This window comes from Spodoptera frugiperda, chromosome 10, assembly GCF_023101765.2.
Source record: "Spodoptera frugiperda isolate SF20-4 chromosome 10, AGI-APGP_CSIRO_Sfru_2.0, whole genome shotgun sequence".
Classification (NCBI taxonomy): domain Eukaryota; kingdom Metazoa; phylum Arthropoda; class Insecta; order Lepidoptera; family Noctuidae; genus Spodoptera; species Spodoptera frugiperda.
In genome coordinates, this window is record NC_064221.1 from 6,172,111 (window position 1) to 6,193,894 (window position 21,784).

At 34.3% G+C, this 21,784-nt stretch overlaps 1 protein-coding gene across 1 annotated transcript in view; it reads left to right on the plus strand.

Annotated features, from left to right (window-relative positions):
• The first annotated feature begins 11,592 nt into the window (after positions 1-11,592).
• LOC118277387 (putative transcription factor SOX-15) overlaps positions 11,593-21,784 on the plus strand; it is a 130,196-nt gene continuing 120,004 nt past the window's right edge. The window contains exon 1 of the mRNA XM_035596159.2: positions 11,593-11,942. The gene's annotated coding sequence lies outside the window, so the exon portion shown is untranslated. The remainder of the gene's footprint in view (positions 11,943-21,784) is intronic.

A 21,784-nucleotide genomic window follows, 5' to 3' on the forward strand; every position in this document is an offset into this window, starting at 1 on the left:
CCGGGAATCTAACCCGAGACCCTTTGCCCGGCAGTCGCACTTGCGACCAGCGACCACTCGACTAACGAGGCAGTCATTACATATTATTATGTACATTTTATTTTATATAATAAACAAATAGACAAGTCCCATTAGCACTTTCACTTTAGTATCTACAAAAAACATTTTTTTCAGCAATTAACAAAATAATGTGTCCTTCCTATATTTCGAATTGACAGGTGTGCCTTATTCCATGAAATTAAAAAAAAAAGTAAGAAACGTCACAATACAAATACCTATACAGATAATAAAACATTAAAAAGTTAATGAATGAATTCGACATTCGGCCTCAAGGGTTAAGAATCTCTTTAGTATTTTGTTATAGCATTCTTTTAAGTTTTCACTTGATAATATGATATGATATTTAAAGTATTTTGCGCAATAAAATTGAACAATATTTCCGATAATTGATTGAAAAAGAGGCTGACATTTGACGAGAATTTTCAACGTTTTTATGTAGGGGTCGGGAATGTGTGACAATATTTTATCCAAAGAAAGTGTTCGTTTGATATTAAAGGTACGCGTCCACAGGCCCGCATCATACGCATCGCACGCAACGGATTTTAGTTTGTCTTGTATAGAAACTCATACAACTGCGTCCACTGATCCGCATCGTACGCACCGCATGATCAGCAAATCCTACATGCGATGTGTACTGTACTGATGTCGTCCTATAGAATGCGTACGAAACAGGCCTGTGTGGTAAACGTCAAAAAAGTTTCAAACCCTACATCGACTACACTATCTCGCGTTTTGCTTTTGAACTCTCAACTATATTGAACCATCATCACATCCCAAACCAATAAATAAATACTTATAATAAAAACGGAATGATAACATAAAACAAATAAGTACGAGACCACCCCCGTTTATCGCTTATAAGTCGATTTATATGCAACAACGCGGACCTGACGAAATGAAGCGAATAACTTTATAATTGTGAATTAAAATAAAAAAGGGGTTAACAGGAAACAGGATATTGCCTTCCGCGGCGACCCGGGGCTACCGGCGACGGTTTTTTTCAAGTTGCCAACTTGTCGTTATGTTGTAAGTCGTATGATGCGATAGAATACACAAGTAGGTTGGCTTTTGGGAAGGAAAGTGAGTGAGTAATCTGTAGCGGTGGTCTAGTCATATAGTGGTTATGAGCGCAGTTTGTTATGGTAGCCAGACACGTTAGGTTTACATGCAAAACTGTACAGGCATAAAAGACTTATATTGTACAGAGAACTGAACAGTTTTCTTCCATACACGCTAGAACATGATACACAGTTTCACATGTAAGGGCAAACTCGTCATGTAAAATCGTATGTGTATCGCCATTAGTAAGTATAGAGATCTGGTTACGAATGGGGTGTTGGGTTTTCTAAGAATTATTGTTCCATCTTCAACATTCATGTAATAATTATTTTATGTTACTGTAACTTATGTTTCTCATTGGGAAGAGTGGTCAAATCGTGGCAAGTGCATCTGCCACGACTGTTGCTCGTGATATCGCAAGTGCATCTGCAAAGCATAAGATTGGTTTCAATCGCCACCGGTGGACACGCTAACGCATTAGATATACGTAGTTAGAATTTCAATGTGAAAATTTTCTATAACAGCACAATTGATATACTTATAACTTAATGTAAATATGTCCCAAAATAATTGCCACCCACCGAGGGATGCAAAAGCAGTCGCTAACTTATTGCGATCTCCAAGCTGCCTGTGAAGCGTGACTACTTTGATAAGTAAACTTAAATATTTTCGATGTTGATGAAGCTTAGCTTGCTTAGCTTCATATTTAAAGCTAAGCTACTAAGCAACAATCCATGATCGGAGCAAGAAATCACGGATTTGTTCACTGGATACAATTGAGCTAATATTGCTACCGTTAAACACATCGTATGACTTTGATGATACTGACGAAACCCAAGCATTTAAGCCTTTGGCTACCAATCCAAAACTGTTGAAGCCAGATCCTCCGATAATCTCAGTCACCGGACACTCTCATGGCGTTTAATGTGTTAAGGGTATTACCCGGTGTCTATTTACTCCACATTTCTCAGAAACAATACTTATCCAACAAAATCCTGCACTTTGCACCATGGACTATGGACTACGCTCGTCACATCGATATGGACACAAAATGTCAGTTTTCCGGCAATCCATAGAATGTCGCAGGTGTCGACACCGTCCATCAAATGTCTTGGGTTACGACAAACAGATTGACACTCTCCTGTCAGCGTCTCATTTGTAACGTGACGCCATGTTGAGAAATAGGTACTCTTGTGTAGATAGCTACCTTATATTTATTATATGTGAGAAAGTAATTCGGTTTGTTTGTTAGTGGACGCTATTTGGGATGAAAGAGAGCAGGGTTTGTGGCTGAAGGGTGGTGGGCTTTTATTAGTAATCTTTGGTTTTAATTCAAGCGTGACTTAGGTCAGTACATTGTATGGTGTTGGGTAAAATAATAGTTGGTATTGGTTCGGTGCGGTATGTTCTGAAGTCTTACGTAGATAACTTGGTGTACGACAAAATACTTGCCCCTATTAAACAAAATAGTTCATAGTTAATATCACTGATGAAAAGTTGCGTTGTTACCTATTTAAGTAACTCTTGCTTACTCTAATGCCATAAGTAGGTTTTTTATGGAATAAGCCGGTAAACGAGGGGCTGATCACCTGATGCAATCGCCGCCACCTAAAGACAGCCGAAACACCAGAGTCGTTACCAGTGCATTGCCGGTAGGAATTTAAGGGTTGTTGGGAAATCGGGAATTGGGAAGATTAGGTAGGGGGCTAATTGTGACTTCGGTAACCTTACTCACGCAATGAAACATAACACAAGCGTTGTATCATGTAGATTGTCTGTGAGGTCGTCGTATCACTCCGGTCGAGCTGGCCCTGGCCCATTCGTGCCGAATCATGGCCGCCTTAAAAATGTGCTTTAAATCAACCACATGGATGAAGCCAGATTAATAAGCTAGTGTAATAAATGTAACAAGCTTGTATTGCAGTTTTGTGGTTAGGTAATCGAATTACCAAACATGTGTGCGTTACACAATCATAGACAATATGGAAAGTGGCGGGAAATTGCGCAGAGACAATTTCGGCGAGATCTGTGCAAGCAAGCATCGACTCGCGTCGGGTAGTGGCTGCAGAAAAATCTTAGAAATAGAAGTATGTATATGCCTACCCAATCTATAAATATAAAAATATGTTGCTAAGCGTATATCTCGAGAACAGCTGCACTGATTTTTATTGGGTTTGTTACTGATTTTTTTAAGGAGGAAAATCATCTAATGGCTTCTCCCGTCTTGGGTGAGGCGAGACGGAGTGTCAGACTCTTACTGACTAAAAACTATCCCGTTCCTACTTGTACTTTTCAAGTCGGAGCCGCGGTAACCCACTAGGCAGTCCGGAGCTCCGGATGAGTTTGTTACTAATAGAAGAAGAATGTTATGTAAGAACAAATTAAAGAATATGCGCAGAAAAAATCCAAAGACGAAACACAGTTTGCGGGGTCTACTAATTTAATATAGTCGTAATTTCTAGAATTAGACTTAACTACGGTTATAATTTTGTAATAGTGGGTTTACTTGTCAATACGGTAAAAATAGGTGCCTTTTCCTCATAAATTAAACACCTATGTAAATAAATAGGAAACAACACCTATAAACAATAAAATTGTGGTTTATACATAATTGGAATTAAAATTAACTAAATTATTTTTATAGAACAAATTATTTGGTTTCAAATGAGGAAAGATTTCAATTCCAGTTTTAGGTTTTTCCATTGAAATTTTAATAATACCTATGTTTTAGCCTAGAATAAAGTCTGGTACTAAACTAATTATTACGTTTTTCGGCTTACTCACGTAACTATTTGACGAGGAACTCAACTAGTTTCAAGGCATGCTAGGGGCTCATATTCATAAGAAGCATTCCGCACCCACGACGCGGCAACGGTCGCGCTGCTATGACAGTCGTGGTTTTAATGAGTTTAGTCATCAAGAACAACAGTGTGTACAAATCTGATAGAACCTGTTGTCAGGAAGGGAAAGAAATGCCAATGACTAAATTTGACCCAAACAAACGAATAGGTCAACCGTTGACAAACAAAGCAATAAAATATTTGCGCACTTTGCCACATCTACTATCTACTAACGACAAAGTTGCTACTCTGACTACCATAATAAAAATTTCTATTAGTCATATCAATTTAAAAAAAACTAAACTAAGGAATACGCCACACTAAAAAATCATGGTTTACTCACAGAGTCATAGAGGGACATTTCCTACTGGCTGTACCGTAAAGTAGGCTGCGCGACGTCACCGCGTCTGCGCACGCTACTCATGATGAAAAGTCCCTCTGTGACTCGAAACTAGTAGAACTTGTCTCCATTAATACACGTGTGTAAACTGTGACATTTTAGTTGATTTAGTATGTCTTACGATAGTTATAATAAAAAAATATGCCACACATATTCCAAGAACCATTAACACTTAAAAATATGCACAATTTGACATACTCGTGCGCAAAGCGTTGACGTCGGCCAAGTTAAAATTCATACACCAAGCGACGATAGAGTGTTGCACTTGCAGTAAAACAATTGAATACCAATATTATTTATTGTAAAATGTTTACAAATGACTCTATTACTCAAAATTTTTCTTAGAATAATACGTGCAAATGTTATAGGTAACAAACTTTAACCAAATATAGATTTTCATCTCTATTACCATGTGGTAAAGTTGAAATTGTATTGCAGTTAAAGATTAGGGTAGTTCGATATTCGTGGTTATACTTGTATGCCTTTGACCACGTGCGACTCTTTTGACCTGTGTGCGCCTGCGCCAAATTATCAATACACTTTTCAAATCGTTCAATCGTTAAATCATGCGCATATGTAATGTTGAATCTGATTGTCAAAAGTTGTTATTTAAATATGATTCTTGATTTTCCCTATATTTCGGGCAGGGGTATTTTGACAACATAACGTTGCTGCGTTATTTTCATAAATTGTAAAGCCCCGTGTCATGCAAAGTCTACTTGCAAAACTGTATTTGCGATTAGTTGATATCCATTATAAACTCAAGCATTTTTCGGAAATCAGATACTTATGAACTTTACTACATACGTAGCTCATGTTTATAAGCCCCGTAGTAGCCCGAAACTAGTCGCACATCCTCGAAAAATTCACACACTCACACCAATAAATAAAAATATTTAACGTATATTTTTGTACGGAAAGGCACAATCTGCTGTCGCTACACAATCTCGCATTAAACGTCAAGTTCAGTGCGCGTGAGTCGCGAGCGTGAAATTGTCACACTCTTACTTTCTCGATGGCACGATACGGCATAAGACCGTCCTTCCTTTCGCTTTAATTACGACAAATCATCATTATGGAGGTCCCTGAACTAAACCCATGTCTGTATATATACGTTGCTAAATGTTTCTAGAGTAAAAAAAAGTGCTACGAAATTTTGCTACGAGATTTGCTACGAGATCTACGAATTCTACGATTAGTCTTGTGGATGGAGGCAGATAGGTATTTCCTGACGTGTTTTTTTTTTCAGGTTGGTTATAGAGTTCCTCTCATGTTCTCTTCGTAGTCATTCTCAAACATTTAATAACTATAAAAATATTTAATTTTGATTAATGCACTCGTAGCCTGCATCGCAAAACAATTATAAGGAGTCATAGGCTTGTTTTCTTCATTCAAATTTCTAATCATAACACAAATAAAGACTAGATATTATGAAACTCTGATGATAAATGAATTAAATATATGATAGGGGAGACAGAGATACACGTCCTAACCACCACCACCACCGTCATTTCTGTAAAATGAAAACCATGAAATACTTATACCTACAGCTTTTAAACTGTAATTCCTAGCCGTAGATACGCTTGGCAGCTGGCCAATAGAGGCGGGAACTAGTTTAATACATAGAGCTGGCTAAATAGCCATTCTATATACCTACATCCATAGTTTGTATATGACTATGTAAGTATCTAGTATTTGTTCTACCAGCTGTGTTACTTGACATAGCTATCAAAACTCCTTTGGTAGATTGCTCCCAATAAGTTGAATAGCAATTTAATTATATTATTTACTTACGTGTCGTGGTGGTTAAAAATAACTGTTTGTATATTGTTGTTGTTAGTCTATTTGCTTATTTTTAATTAAATTAGATAACATGCTATTTACTTTATATCGTAGTTGTAAACGGCTTCGCTCGCGTTCCCGTAGGGTAAAGGTTGATAAAAAGGCCTATGTGTTAATCTAGGCTGTAATTTAATTTCAATCCCTTCAGCCGTTTTGACTTGAAGGAGTTACAAACAAACAAACAAACATACCTATAAACTCTCGAATTTATAATATAAGTATAATTGACTCCTCTTCCTCCTCTATAATTATTTATGGGAATTTATCATATAACTAGTGCAAAGTGGGTGTTATCTTTTCGATGTACTTTACTGCCTATCCCCTTTATAATAAAAAGAGTTGTTAAGGAAGGCTATATTACCTTCCTGTCTATTCCAGAATCGGGAAAATCATATTGATTTGTTTACCATTTTTCGTCAGGTTTTCCCTGAGATACTTGTAAAATTCAAATGTATTTTTGGCTTTGTGTTTATAAATAAAATTGAATTGATATATTGGCTTTGCCTTTTATACAAAAAGGTGTTAACAAAACACATAATAAATATAACAATCTCCCGATCGATTCCGATCATGGTCTGGCCAGTGTGTCTAACTAAACTAGCCAAGACGCAGGAGATATTATAGTGGATAAGTATGTGTGTAAGTAAACACAGGTTCACTCTCTGTTCCCTCACTCTCTAAACTCGATGTGACAGCAGACAGACCGACATAGGAGAGGCGTTGAAACACCTCTGAACTTTCTGACTCTGGGCTGATACAAGTGACCTGACACGTGGTCGGCGTGGTACTCTAATCCGCGACACGTTGCACAGCAGCTGGTCACCCAAACACTACGCCAAACGTGCAACATCTTATAAAGCAATATCTTCATCAATTACTAAAATATCGAATAAAATACCAAGGTAATTTTAGTATCAACTGTAGATAACTAGGTGACAATATTGTTACAAAAAATATTCTTATTGGAAAATCCTCGAAACACAAGAATTTTCCTCATCAAATTGAAATATAAGTCACATTTTTTCCTTGCCCTGTGTAGATATTTTCAAGTCTACCGCTAATGTAGTTATATGTATGCCATGGATATCATAGTAGGTATACATGCATTATTTTTCTCAACGTTATCCTATAACTTAACAGTGAATTGTAAAATCGAAATTCCCAACAATCTAACACTATTGTTTTACTAGTATTACCTTCCTACCTTAAAACATACATTTATCCTGCGAGGGGGAAAACTATGCACCTTTTTTTAGGGGGGAAAATCATCTAATGACTGCCTCGTTGGTCGAGTAGTCGCAGACTGCCGGACATGAGGTCCCGGGTTCGATTCCCGGGTCGGGCATAGCATTGCTGGGTTGTTTTCGGTTTTTTCAATATTTCTCAGTAGTAGCACGGAGTCTGTATTTGTGCCCAGTTTGGCAAAAGGCTCACCCCCTATTACATGGAACTTATAACACAAATGATGAAAAGTGGGTGTACATTGTACAGCGGCACTACATGCCGTAATGTGCACCTCTGCCTACCCCTTCCGGGATAAAAGGCGTGACGTTCTCTTCTCCCGCCTTGGGCGAGGTGAGAGGGAGTATCAGACTCTTACTGACTAAAAGTCACCCCGTACCTTCTTTTTCTTTGAGCCGGACCTCGGGCACGGTAACCTTTTATGTTGTCCGCAGCTCCGGATAAACTATGTATCTTAATATGTTGTTTTTGTTTTCTTGTGCATCTATGTTCTATGTGTGTATGTATGTGTGGACGTTCACCGTAAACTGCTCAACCATTATGGGTGATTTTCCACTTTCATGATCTCCGAAACATGCGCGCGCATTTTTGTGTACACGCACACGACAATGTGGTGATAGGTAGCATCCCTTGAAATATAATAGCTTTCTATTCAGTATTTTTTTATGTTTAGGCGTGTGAGTGTGCAGTTTGCTATCGCATTAGGTTTAACCTGTAATGATAGATGTAATTATAATAAGAAATAAATAATTAAAAAGGGTACGCAGCTAGTTAAGGACTTATACGATAGAAAAGAGGTAACTAGGTTAAGTTTTATTTTAGGAATTACTTACAAGGGTAAGTAATTCCTTACAAGGGTAAGGAATTACTTACAAGGGTAAGTAATTCCTTACAAGGGTAAGGAATTACTTACAAGGGTAAGTAATTCCTAATAAGTAAGGACTTATTGATCAGAATATTATGTTTCTTCACTTAAGTATTAGTACTAGCACACATTTACTATGACGCCTCTTTCCTCAAGCGGTAGGCACCTTTTGAAACTTTGTTTCCATTACCATAAATAGTTTTGTGTGTCACTCACTGACACCTTAGCAACTACATATAACCTGGCCATTCAAATATATTATAGGTAAGGTATATCACACATTGGCTATCATAAACCACAACTACAATACAAGTGCCGAGTATACCATCTGCCTGTACCCAACGAGGCAGTTGACATAATCAAGATGTTATCTGGGGCGTACACCTCGAGTCGACAGGTTTCACACTCGTCGTCACTCGCGGTGACTATCTACCATTACACCGTCTGCGACATCGTAACCATCTGGCAGATAGTTATACATTGTAGGAAATATAAAGTGTGGATTAATGGAGTAAAGGATAAAGTAAAGTGTGGGAGAGCCATGCTTCGGCACGAATGGGCCGGCTCGACCGGAGTGACACCACGGCCTCACAGAAAACCGACGTGAAACAACGTTTGCGTTTTGTTTCGTTGTGTGAGTGAGGTTACCGGAGGCTCAATTCCCCCCTTCCCAAACCCCGATTCCCGATCAACAACCCTTAAATTCCTAACTCCTAAAAAGCCGGCAATACGCACTTGTAACGCATCTGGTGTTTTAAGTCTCCATGGGCAGCGGCGATTGCTTACCATCAGGTAATACGTCTGCTCGATTACCGGCGTGTTTCATAAACAAATATGAAACACGCCGCTAGTATTAGAACTCGAAACGGGATATTTACCATGTTTTTCTATTTCTATGAGTTTCCGATATTTCGACACGTTGTTTGCATTGTTGCAAGCGCCATGATCACGGATGAACTGTATATCTACGAAATATCGGAAACTCATAGAAATATAAAATATAGTAAATATCCCGTTTCGAGTCCTAATACTAGTGTTAGTGACCATGTCAGTTTAAAAACTTATATCGTAGTCAGATATTTCGATAGAGAATGGCCTTTTTCCCAGTATATGGCAATAGGCTCACTCCCTATTACATGGGACTTATAACACAAATGTTGAAAAGTGGATGTACATTGTATAGCGGCATTACATGCCGTAATGTGCATCACTGCCTACTCCTTCGGGGATAAAAAGCGTGACGTTTCATAGAATGGCTTCTCTAATTTATTTTTTTTAAGGGGGAAAATTAGCTAATGTCCCGCCTTGGATAAAGTAAGTATTCTGACAAAAAGACTGCTCTTACTGACTATAAAAACCACGCTGTTCTACTCCTGCTTTTCGAGCCGGAGCCCGCTAACCCGCTAGATAGTCTGCAGCTCCAAATAGAGATTGCCTTTGGGGTGGGATAGCTTACGGTGTTTTTTCACTAGAAATGTGCTATGTAGCCATGCTACGAGGGTAATAGCTAAACTGTGAAACTATGTGACCGTTTTGAGTGCATCGAAACTCTCGCGTTACAATGTGTAGTCTGTTATTCAGCTTAATTACTATGTTCATGATACAGCAATCGCAAACATTATTTTGTTCGTTTGTGTATTTAAGATACTTTAGGTGAATTAACATCTTTCTTTATTATTTTTTTTTTTGATTAAACTAATGTAAACTTTAACAAAGCAATAATAAACAGAAATGGATACGAATCTACCAACACGGAGTCACTAAAATAGTTACATAATAAAATATATACATATACATATATGTAAGTGGATGAACGTATGTATTTATTTATATTATAATAAAAAACCCGAACTAACAACCAAATTGCGTAGGTATAACAGTAAAATATTTAGCACTCAAATATAAAAGACAAAAAAGAAACAAACACACAACAAAAAAAAATATATTAAAACAAAATAAAATGGCGCCAAAAATACAGTCAGCCACAAAATTCAATTACAGAACACGTCACAAAAAGGACAAAAATAAATAAAGAATATAAATTAATATACTCCACATGTAACATGATGACTATTAAAATGCACTCGTCTTTAGCGCTTAATAAATAACATAAAAAAACTGGCTGCTATGTAAAACTGTCCGTAACTGATAATTTCCTCCTACCTACTAAAATTAACCGATCAGTAACATCTGGGAAGATCCTATTAAAGCCCCGTCTCTTCGGTCCATAAAGATGTAAACATCACGTTGTCCCCCTCTAACATATTCGACAACTCACCGAGCGAAAGAGACATCACGAAAAGATGTATTCTCGCAACTAATCAAACGTGTCCACTGTCCAGCGGCGCGTACGCATCCCACGCCGAAATTATCATTTAAACCTCAAGTTGGCAAGTTTTATCATTTTTTTAATCATTTAATTATTTAAAATGTTTTCTTTGCTTTAATATGAACCGTTAAGTACATTAAGTTGCTGAAATTAACATATTTTAAGCTCGTTGTTTTCCAAAATTGTGAAATCCGAGATAAATGCTTTCGAAAATATGTCTTATTTTTATGAGCACAAAGCTCCAACTTAAATGATTTGTTGCAAGTTTACTTACAACTTATTGAAGCGATAACAATTAAGCTAGGTCTATGCCAGATTACGTAGTGCTATAGCGACGTCCCTTTCTATTGTAAGCGAGTATGTTCTGTGAGTAAAAGAGACAGATGTACTTCTCATTGACGTGTAAAGGCTCTTTACGTTCTCAATCGCTAACTTAACAGGTTTTCAAGGAGTTGGCAACATTTTGTTGACTTTTTAATTTATGTTTAACAAACTTTTTGTAATATTGCAGACAATTTATGTTAGAAAAACTAAGGAAAAAAATTTATGATATTTCTTTTAAACATAATTTTACAGATTTATATAGATTTGGAACCATATTATAAGGTGTTAAATATATTTCTTACTTAGTTTAACTTTAGGTTATTCCAACCAAGATTTGAGAAATGATATATGAACTAAATAAAATAATGTAGTTAAGCAAATCAGACCCAAAACAAAATATTTTCATAGTTTCATTTTTCAGTATACATAATTGAATAAGGTCCTTATAATGGAATATTGTAATATTACAGGAGTGTAATAAGTTTATTCTACCATGTATAATTTTATACCATAAAAATTATACATTTTTACAAGCTTACATTTCTACAACAAACACACATTTGAGTCTCTTAGTATCTAACAAAATGTTGGTTACCCCTGTATTCAGCGGCGGCCCGTGTAGAGGTGCGCCTGCGCCGCCAGTCGATCGAGCACAGCCGTCAGCGCAGTGCCTCGCCGCGTCAACCAACAACTAATACGAACTTTTTACACACCGCTCTCCCGACCGCCTTTGCAGACAATCTAATTAAAAAAAATATACCGTGAAAGTGTCAAAGTGCATAGTTTTTTTTGTTGATTTTTTTATTGCGAATGTGTTTAGCTATAGTGCCAAGTTCGAATCTTTGGATGTACTGAATTTTTCAAGATTCAATCAGTAATAGTGCTTTTTTGAAATTGTTATTTTCTGAGTGATGTATGTACATTAAAAACTTTATATACTGACGTTATTTAGTAAACGTTTGCTGTATGAGATTGCTAACGGTGCGTATTTATTACTATTTACTAAAGTCTAGATAAATATTTGATGGAAGTACCGGAGTCAGTTATCTAGGTTTGCTGTGTGTTATGTTTTCTTTGATATGACATATTGCACAATGCACATATATATAAGTATACACAAATTATACGGCCACAGTTTCCATAGGGTAGATGACTTATTTTTAATTAAATGTCTGCCTTGTAGATTATTTTAATACATTAGACACGTATCTTTTATTTTCTTACGGACACAAATACTTTCGAAGATATTATATCGATTTGAAATATTGTGAGATGTCACTTCTAGGTACATTTTAATTGTCATTAAGTCATCATCCCTATTTGAAATTGCAGAGAAATTTGCGAAAACCTGGCGTGGAATATAGACTCCATAATAACTCATTTACTTTATTGCATATAATATATTTATATACTATGATTTTAATACTAATATAATATACAATAGCTGTACTAAATAATTAAATCATGACAAGGTTATTTTTGGTTTGAAAATTAACATAAATAGGTAAGGATAAGGGTTTTTAATTTATACGACCCGTTCTTACTTAATTTAAATATATGTAGTATATGTATATATAATATATTTGCGTGAATGTTTGTTGAAATGAGTTTGAAGTATATAAGTCTGGATATATATAGTTAATTAATAAGAAATCAGTTTTAATTATGACAGAAGGTAGAGGGCAAACGTTGTAAATTTTTAGTGAGTAAAGTTGATAAGAGTTTTCTTAAGAATGATTTTTCTAATATTTATCTACCCACTTCGTTTTTAACATACTATATATACTTTATATTTTAAATTACAATGTTAACTGCATATTGTAAAATGTATTTTTCATTAATTAAATTGTCATTGTAACTTATTTATATACGAGTATTATAGTTACTTTCATAAAAAATATAAACACAATACATATAGACGGGAGAATTAACAAAATTATTTTTAAAAGACAATTCGTTGTATCTAATACATATGTATAAAAAAGTTCAAATATATTTCTCCTATATAAGAACAAAAAAAAGTATTTAAAGCTAACTTTATTTTTAATTTCACTATATACTATAAAGTAATTCATTATATATGTACAATCGTACAATTAGTTAGTCCGCCTGTGGCGTTTCCTCAAAATATTTATATAAAAAATACTTTTACGCAAGTAATACATAAGAATATTTTTTTAATGTTTAATTGGCTTAAATTGTATGGTCATCAATATTAAGAGTGTGTACCAAATATCATTAGTAATTTTTCAGTTACCTAGGTCTAACTGAAACTGCAATGCAAAGGAATCATTAAACTATCATTACCTTATTGTAAAGTACAAACATTAGTTTGAAAATAAGATAAATATACTAATAACAAGAGGAAAGAGGTTTTATTAGATTTAAAAATATTGTGAGTTTTCATACGGTACTTATTTAAGACCAAATTAAGTTAAAACTGTAACTACTACAAATTACCGATAAAATAAAATACGCATGACATTATTATTTGTTAATTGAAAACAAAATTAAAGAATACAATATCGGCAAATTTAATGTTAAACATCTTACGGACAGAACAAACTAACTACAAAATAAGCTAACAAAATGTCAAAATAAAATAATATGTCATAAAAAAAAATAACAATTGAGCGATCATTGACCCCGGTTAGTTAGTGAAACAGACTTGTAGTCATGCAGTCTTTGACTTTGACAATAGTACTAGCTACCCAACTAACAATTTTGCCCTATAACCAAACCTTATATCTTAAAAAAGCTGGGTAAATGATGTATAAAGGTTTTAGTGGTGACTGATTGTTGTGTAAAAGCGTTTGACAACACAGTTTGGCTCTATAAGTTTATATAGCAAAAACGACCTATTAATAGTTGATGTAAAGGTTTACTTCACGACTTTATATAGCTGTTATAGTCAGGCGTTATAGCAACCTCCATTGTTACTAGTATACAACAATTGAACTTCATAACAGTTTTGACTGTCACCCTAATGCGCCTAATTTGCGCAATAAAGGTTCGAAACGAACTCCTATGTGTCGTTTGTTAAAGTAGAGATGACAACTCAGGAATAGGACGATATTACGATATTGAGGGTTTTAAGATCATCGTTACAGTACACAGTAATATAGTGGGCACAAAAAGTCTACATCGGAGTGATTTGGTGATACAGCTGAGTTTCAAATTATATTTATATAGCTTAATTGTCTTATAAAGGGTTGTTAATGCCCATTATAGCTGTAGTGATAAACTTATATCACAAATACACTTTTTAGAAGCAGATTGTTTTTTATAACTATTATAGTTCCTCTATTACACAACAGTACTATAACGGAGATCTTATGTGTTTTAAAACATTATTATTGTGTATAAAGGTAGGCTAGCAATGCTTTTAAATGATAATTCCGTTTTGTAAAAGCACTTCTATCGCTCTTCTACAACAATATTGACATTTTGATTCAGTGTAATTAATGCGACAATATTTTTATCTATACTAATATTATAAAGCTGAAGAGTTTGTTTGTTTGTTTGTTTGAACGCGCTAATCTTCGGAACTACTGGTCCGATTTGAATAATTCTTTTTGAAGACCCAATTATAAAAAATGGTTCCGTACAAAATACAGTTCACGTCAGTGATGAAATGGAGAATAATTCATTTGTGGACAGCGATTCCAGGTGTGACAGTTTTTCAGATTGTTTGATTGATTCAACTGAAAAAAAAACCAGCAACTACGAGATGGTTTGAAGCATTGGGCTATTAATTATAATATTTCACACGAAGCAATAAAAAGTCTGCCTCGTTGGTCGAGTGGTTGCAAGTGCGACTGCCGGGCAAGGGGTCTCTGGTTCGATTCCCGGGTCGGGCGAAGTATTGCTGAGCCTTTTTCGGTTTTTCGAAAATTTCTCAGTAGTAGCACGGAGTCTGGAAATGTGCCCGGTATATGGCAATAGGCTTTCCACCTATTACATGGGACTTACAATATAAATAATTGTGAAATGTGGGTGTACACAGTGGCATTACGTGCCATAATGTGCACCTCTGCCTACCCCTTCGGGGATTAAAGGTGTGACGATATGTATGTATGTAGTTATACTTCTCTGACGTCATACGTAGTACCTACACAGATTTATAAACCATAACATTTATTCATTAACAAAAGTATTCATCATATTTATGGAATAAGGACAAAAAATAAAACAAAAATAACAAACAAGCTCAAAAGGAACCCTAATTTCATGTAATGGTGGATGTAATCTATCATAATGAGTACTATAGTAGAGTTAAGGAAGCTGGAACTATGTTTATAACTTAAAATAAGAAATTATTTTAGTAAAAGCTCATTAATTCGAAGGGGGCATTCAAATATGTCGTAAATCCATACATAGTTTATCAGTAAAATTACAGTCGCACAACATTTTCCTCGTAAGAGACGAATAATTCGATTAAGTACAAAATAATATCTTAGTCACCACGATACCCTGTCACTTTTCTTATTATTTATTTCTCTTCTAAAACACTGAGACACTGCAGCGACGTGAACGAATGTAAAATGAATGAATGATGAATTTTAGTGATGTAATTGAACCATGAACTCTTTGACAGTACCCAAAAACACTTTAGTAGTGCTGCGGTGGCTTATATATCACAAAATTGTCATGCCTGATACCCTTATAGTTCTACTTTAACACTGAATGGAGATATAATTGCGCCACTTTCTTTGTAGATGCACCTTCTTTGGCCTTTTATTTGACCACCGTTTAGTTTTTACAAAACGTTCTATGGCCTTCTATAAAACTAACTTTTGTTGGTTGGGTAGTCATAAACGTCTTCTTAACACAGATGCATATTTTGTTTTGAAATTAGAATTCTATTTTATCTTCAGACAATATTATTAATTGTTTCAATAGTTCAATAGTTTATTAAAATAAATAACAAATTATGAAAAATAATCAGGTTATAATATTGATAATGTTGGTGTGATAATATCCCAATTGGGAGTTGGCTAAAATATAGCGTTTGAACGATATTTCGCTAACGTTCATACGGTTGCAAGTTATAATGTGTATAGCGCGTATGACGACATTTCACTTACATCCATACGTTATTTCCTAATGTTGAAAAAGTATTTTTAAAGAAAAATGATGATGGAATGGTCTACTTTTCATCGCTTTTCAGTATACAGTATTTCTGTATATAAAATGTATAAAAAAGGACATTCAACGAAAAAAGCGGTCTTAGTTTTATAACACAATTTTATAATAATTTTCATTTTGATTTCTCTTTGAAGACCGCATCGCAGCGCCCTATCAAAACTTTTGAGCGCTCGGTATACTAAAACTAAAAATCTTGTAGTAACTGGAAGATTGGAGTAAGTGCACTAAAAATATAGATACTTTTTATACGAAATATTATTACTTTACACAATAAAGTACCGACATTTGATCTGCAACATGAATATCTAATGAAAATCTTAATTCCTAAAATCTTGCTAAATAATAACCGCTAAGATATAATAATAACATTAATTCAAATCAGTAGCTCAACAGGATCTGTTTTAAATAATAAAGTGAGCCGACATCAATACATGAGTACGGAGATAATAGTGATTTATGTTAACGCGTAGGTACTGAGGTGCAATTAGTAGCCTAGTATTCTGATGTAAAGATATATCGGTTTTAAAGGTACCGTAGGAGCGTTTATTAATGTTATAATTTGATATTTACTGCCACACTCAGATACATTTAATCATTACTTAAACTATTCCTTAGTAACGATTTTGTATCGAAAGCAATTGCTAAGGACTGGGTTAAGTAAGCATTAAATTACTCTGAGTACGGCGGTAAGGTGTGTAGTGCGGAATAAATGGTGTTATTAGAGTGCTTTTCTACCAGAGATGTGCTATGCTACGTTGCTGTGGTTGCGTTTGGCTTCCAGCAATCGTATTAATTGGTAGACATAGCTTAGCACTGGTGGAAACGGACTCAGCTAAGCTATGTTTTTGTATGGAAAGATGCGTGCTATGGATCGCTTCTTTACTATCGACACATGGCACAGGCGCATCTTCCTTGCACAGCTATTTCAGCTTGCAGCTAGCATTTTTTCTAGATTGGCACCGTCAGTTTAATACACTAATATTATAAATATGAAAGTTTGTTTGTTTGTTTGGACGTTTGTCCGTCAAACACGCTGAAACAACTAAACGGATTTTGATGAAATTTGCTATACAGATAGCGTCGCTGGCAGAAGATAGTTTAAACTAATCTTCTTACAAAGCAAAGTCTGATTTCTATATTTAACTACTACTGTAACAAGATATTGCTATATTTGTGTAATTAAGTATCAAACTAGTTGCTGTTACAAGTAAAACAGTTCCCAGTAATTTACAACGTCCCATACAATTTCCCATAAATTTTTCGCGGTACCGTAAATTACTTTTTGCTCGATATTTTTTTTTTCTGTGACTGAATGAGTTGTCAACGGTAACTGACCATTCAGCCTTATGGAATGTCTATAAAAATATCTTGCTCTATTATCTGTGGTCAAGTATTTCTTTAATAGTTTTCTACACACCTTACTTAGCACTACATTGGTGACATTTTAAGTCCGTAATTAAAAGTCGAACTTTTGTCTCGAGACATTTTTTAAAGTTAAAAAATGTTTAATCATTAACATGATGGGTCATTGGCAAGAACACCCATTTTGTTGCTAGGTTAATGAAGATCATTTTTTTGAATGAATGACGAATATTATCTTTTATTTGTCAAAGGATATCGCATAGTGAGTTTTAATACAAAATTTTAAATAAAAATTAACCTCTTTTTCATATCAGATTACTGTGTTCTTTAAAAATACAATTTTAATTTAAATTTCCGTTATAAAGTAAAAAAATAAGGACAAATTATTTAAACTTAATTATTCTTCAGCAGTTTACTCACAACCATTGTTCTTGTTAGAAATAAATGCAATTTTCAGTAACGAAAACCGCACATAACTGTCAGCGCTCATTTAATTATACATATATACGAAATAGAGTAACAATCCAATTTAACAGAATAGTTACATTTCTGAACTTTTTTGTCCAATATTAGCGAAGTTTGACATCGACTTTTCATTAGTACTGCAAAGTTAATATCAAAACATTTTTTTACAATCAACTTAAGCAATAATGTTGAGATTCAAGAATACAATATTTTTAAAATTTTTCATTAGATATTCAATTTGGAATAAAATTTTCACCCAAAGCATTTTTGTGGTCGAAGAAATAAAAATTTTCGGGGTGTTTCCTATATGTATAGTTCAAATTCCCAGAGGATTATTACACATTAAATTTAGAATAGAAATCATGACCACACAATACACATATACATTTTCGTGGCTTTTCCTGCATATTTCCCGTTCCTGGAGGTTTACCTGCGTAACAATTATCCTTTATTCACCCAATGAGGAATAAAAAGCAGGAAAGTAGTATTAGCAATACTTATTCAGTATAATATGAGGTACAGACCAAGATATATTCACACATATCCGCATAACGACCTATAGTCCGGCACAATCGCTTCACGTATTGGTATCTCACTCGCCGGATGTTATTTTTTATGCGGACTGTACTTAACCAAAACATGCCCATGTTTTACTTGTCAACTGTTTTGCTAGCGCTACCATTCTAGACTTATGTCATGTACGCGGTGGTACTTTCTTGGTAGGATTAAGTTAGAATGGAAGAAAATGTTTGTGAAAAATATTTAGGGATTATCTTTTTAACCGACTTCTCAAAAAGAAGGATATACTCATTAGGGTCATAAGAACAGGTTAATACATATTTCGTTGTTGAAATTCTAAATAATGCCTCTTTTTTGAAGGCGGAAAATCATCCAATGTCTTCTCCCACCTGGGTCAGGCGAGAGGGAGTGTGAGACTCTTTCTGACTAAAAACCACCCCGTTCTTGTAGGTACTGTTCCTTCTCCTTCTTTGAACCGGGGTCCCGGTAACCTTTCACGTTGTCCACAAAACAAATTGTCAAAAGTTCCAGACATTAATTTAACTAATTTAAGTTCATCATTACATAAATGAAACGTGTGTCTTTGTAATAGAACTAGAAAAGACCTTTTCTATCTTTGAGTGAAACTAAAACAAATTAATTCCTTTACCGTGTAGGCTCTAATAGTATTTAATTGTTGTTAATATAAACTGTCGACACGTAACTAGGTGGTAGGACATTCCTAACAGCTTCTAAGTGTCATGTCACCTTTAGTTACACTAATGATTTATATCATACTCGATCTAAACTCCTGTCCGACTAAAATATACACTTTTAATGACCAATTTATAATATTAAACTAGCTATCCTAACATCTGCTGAGCAAAATAAAAACTAATTATTCAACAGTCTTCCATTTTTTTATACTAGACACAAAACCTTTTTTATAGGAAGGTATCAAGGAGGCCGGATACTTTTTTTAACCTTTTTCTAGCTATTATTTTCAACGTGTAGTTCGCTATTTTTTTTTTCGAGTTACACAGTGTTGTGTCAAGCCGTCCACTTAGATTACCATCTACGTCTAGAGCGGTGACACTCGGTGATTATCGATAAGTTCGGTAGCGAGATTTTTATCGATACATTGATCGAAAGTGGAGCGACACTGTCTTGGTAAATGTCAAAACAATTTTTTCGGGTTTTGGCGCGCAGATTTGAAATTAGAAAGTGTCGATGCGTGATTGTGTTTTTTTTCTATAGTTTTAAAGGTTCATCGTTTCTGCGATGTTTCATCATTTATATCAGACGTTGCCTTTTATAGTTTCATGTCTGTTTTGAAATTCATAAATTAAGCAAGAATTGAACTTTATATTCTGAGATCTAGATAACATTACTCAATTATAAATCTTATCCTAAACTAGTTACTAAACCTGATTTACATAAGAACAGATTACTAAAAGTATTTAAAAAAAAATAGATAATCATGGATATTAACGAAAATAAACTTCATATATTTAATATATTTTCTCTATACGTAATTCTAACACGATTTCAACAACAAATCTAAAAAGGTATCATAAATAAAACATAATTTGGAAATATCAGTTTTCATTTAGTTGGCCGTGCACGTTTTTAATAGGATCCGCTTTCCGAGTGAGCCAGACAGCATTCCTGTATCTTTTCCGCTACGTCACGGACAACAGCGGCGGAAATAAATCGTTGGACCCTATAAATGATGGACCCTATAAAAGAACTGTCTTTGTTCTGGCAACACTAGACATTTTTCTTTACGTTTTGAAAAAAGAACGGTTGAAGTATCGGTAAACAGAAATTTAATGACGAAAGAAAAAAATGTAACGTTTAAATTTGAAAATCGAATATTTGTTTGAATTTAGAACGTAAATTAATTAAAGGACGTTACATTAAATTCATCAGTTCTTTTGTTTCAATAATGGAATATTTAATTTGTGCATATATTGGATCTATTTTTAGATAAATTTACAAAATATAATTTTAATAAAGTGTAATTTTGTAATTTAATTACAATTCTCATTCTTAATATGTTATTTAATTGATTTTATTACAATAACAAAAGTGTAAATTAAACATAACATTCGGAATTCCTGAATTTATTATTCAGATTATCACAAAATATACTGCTACTTACACTACCTAAACAATGAATTATTAAAGTTGTATGTATATATAAATAATTCAATTTAAGTCTTTGACTGCCAATTGAAAACTTTTGAAGGCATATCCTCCGCTAACGTCGGTCACCGTTGACCCCCGTGGCGTTTAAAGTGTTAATACGTATAAATAAATCGAAACACTTACCTACTTATCCTGTGACATAATTTGATATTATATCCTACAGAAAACACGTCAAATTAAGAAAAAAAAAATTACTACAGAAAATAATTAAACAGGCACAGTCTGGTAATAAGACATTGTGAAATATACCCTAAAACTACAACATAACTAAATCTAAATTCCTTTGCAAAGTTACCACAATTTAGCGCCCTCTAGTCATAATGTCAAATGTTTATGACAGGTGACGTCACAGCACTATAAAGCAGGATTTATTGAACGATGCAATGTTAATGATTTATCTCGCGGTTTACTCGACGTCCGTTAGAATATTAGTTTGTTAAATTATCATCGTGTAAAGTTATACTGATTACAAAGATAATTATGATGTGACGTGAAAATCTTATTTTGTTATAAGTATGAGATTTTGACTTAAAATTAAAATGAATGTACAAGTTTTCTTAATACTGCGTTTTTAGTCTGGTGGTCATAAATGCTATTGCTGTGAAATATCAGGATAAATTTCCGTGTTGGGCAATGTAATGTTAAGTCTTAATTATTTACTAAGTAAAGTAAAATTGTGTTTAGCACCTAGTAGGTACTCGGTAGTCGAACTTATAACTAAACGTCATCGAAGTATTTCCCGTGTATAACGAAAATATATTGACAAGTGTTCATGTTTGTAACTTGATTGCGTACTTGTAAACGTCATTTGGGGGGAACCACCTATTATTACTTCTAATAAAAACACTGTCTAAGTAAACAGAATGTTACTGTTTAGACTAAAAACAAATCAAGTATATACCTACATGTAATATGTGTAATACAAGGTATAAAACCGTGACTTCTCTCAAAAAATGCATTGAAATTATATTTCATATTCTAATAAAAAAATTATGAATAAATAATGGATAAATATTGAACAAATAAACAACAAAATATAAATAGATCCTATCAATAAATCTAACAACAATTGTAAAAACAAAAAAACGAACATTATTTTCAAAACGAATTAGTGACGCGCGGTGTACCGTAGTGCGCAG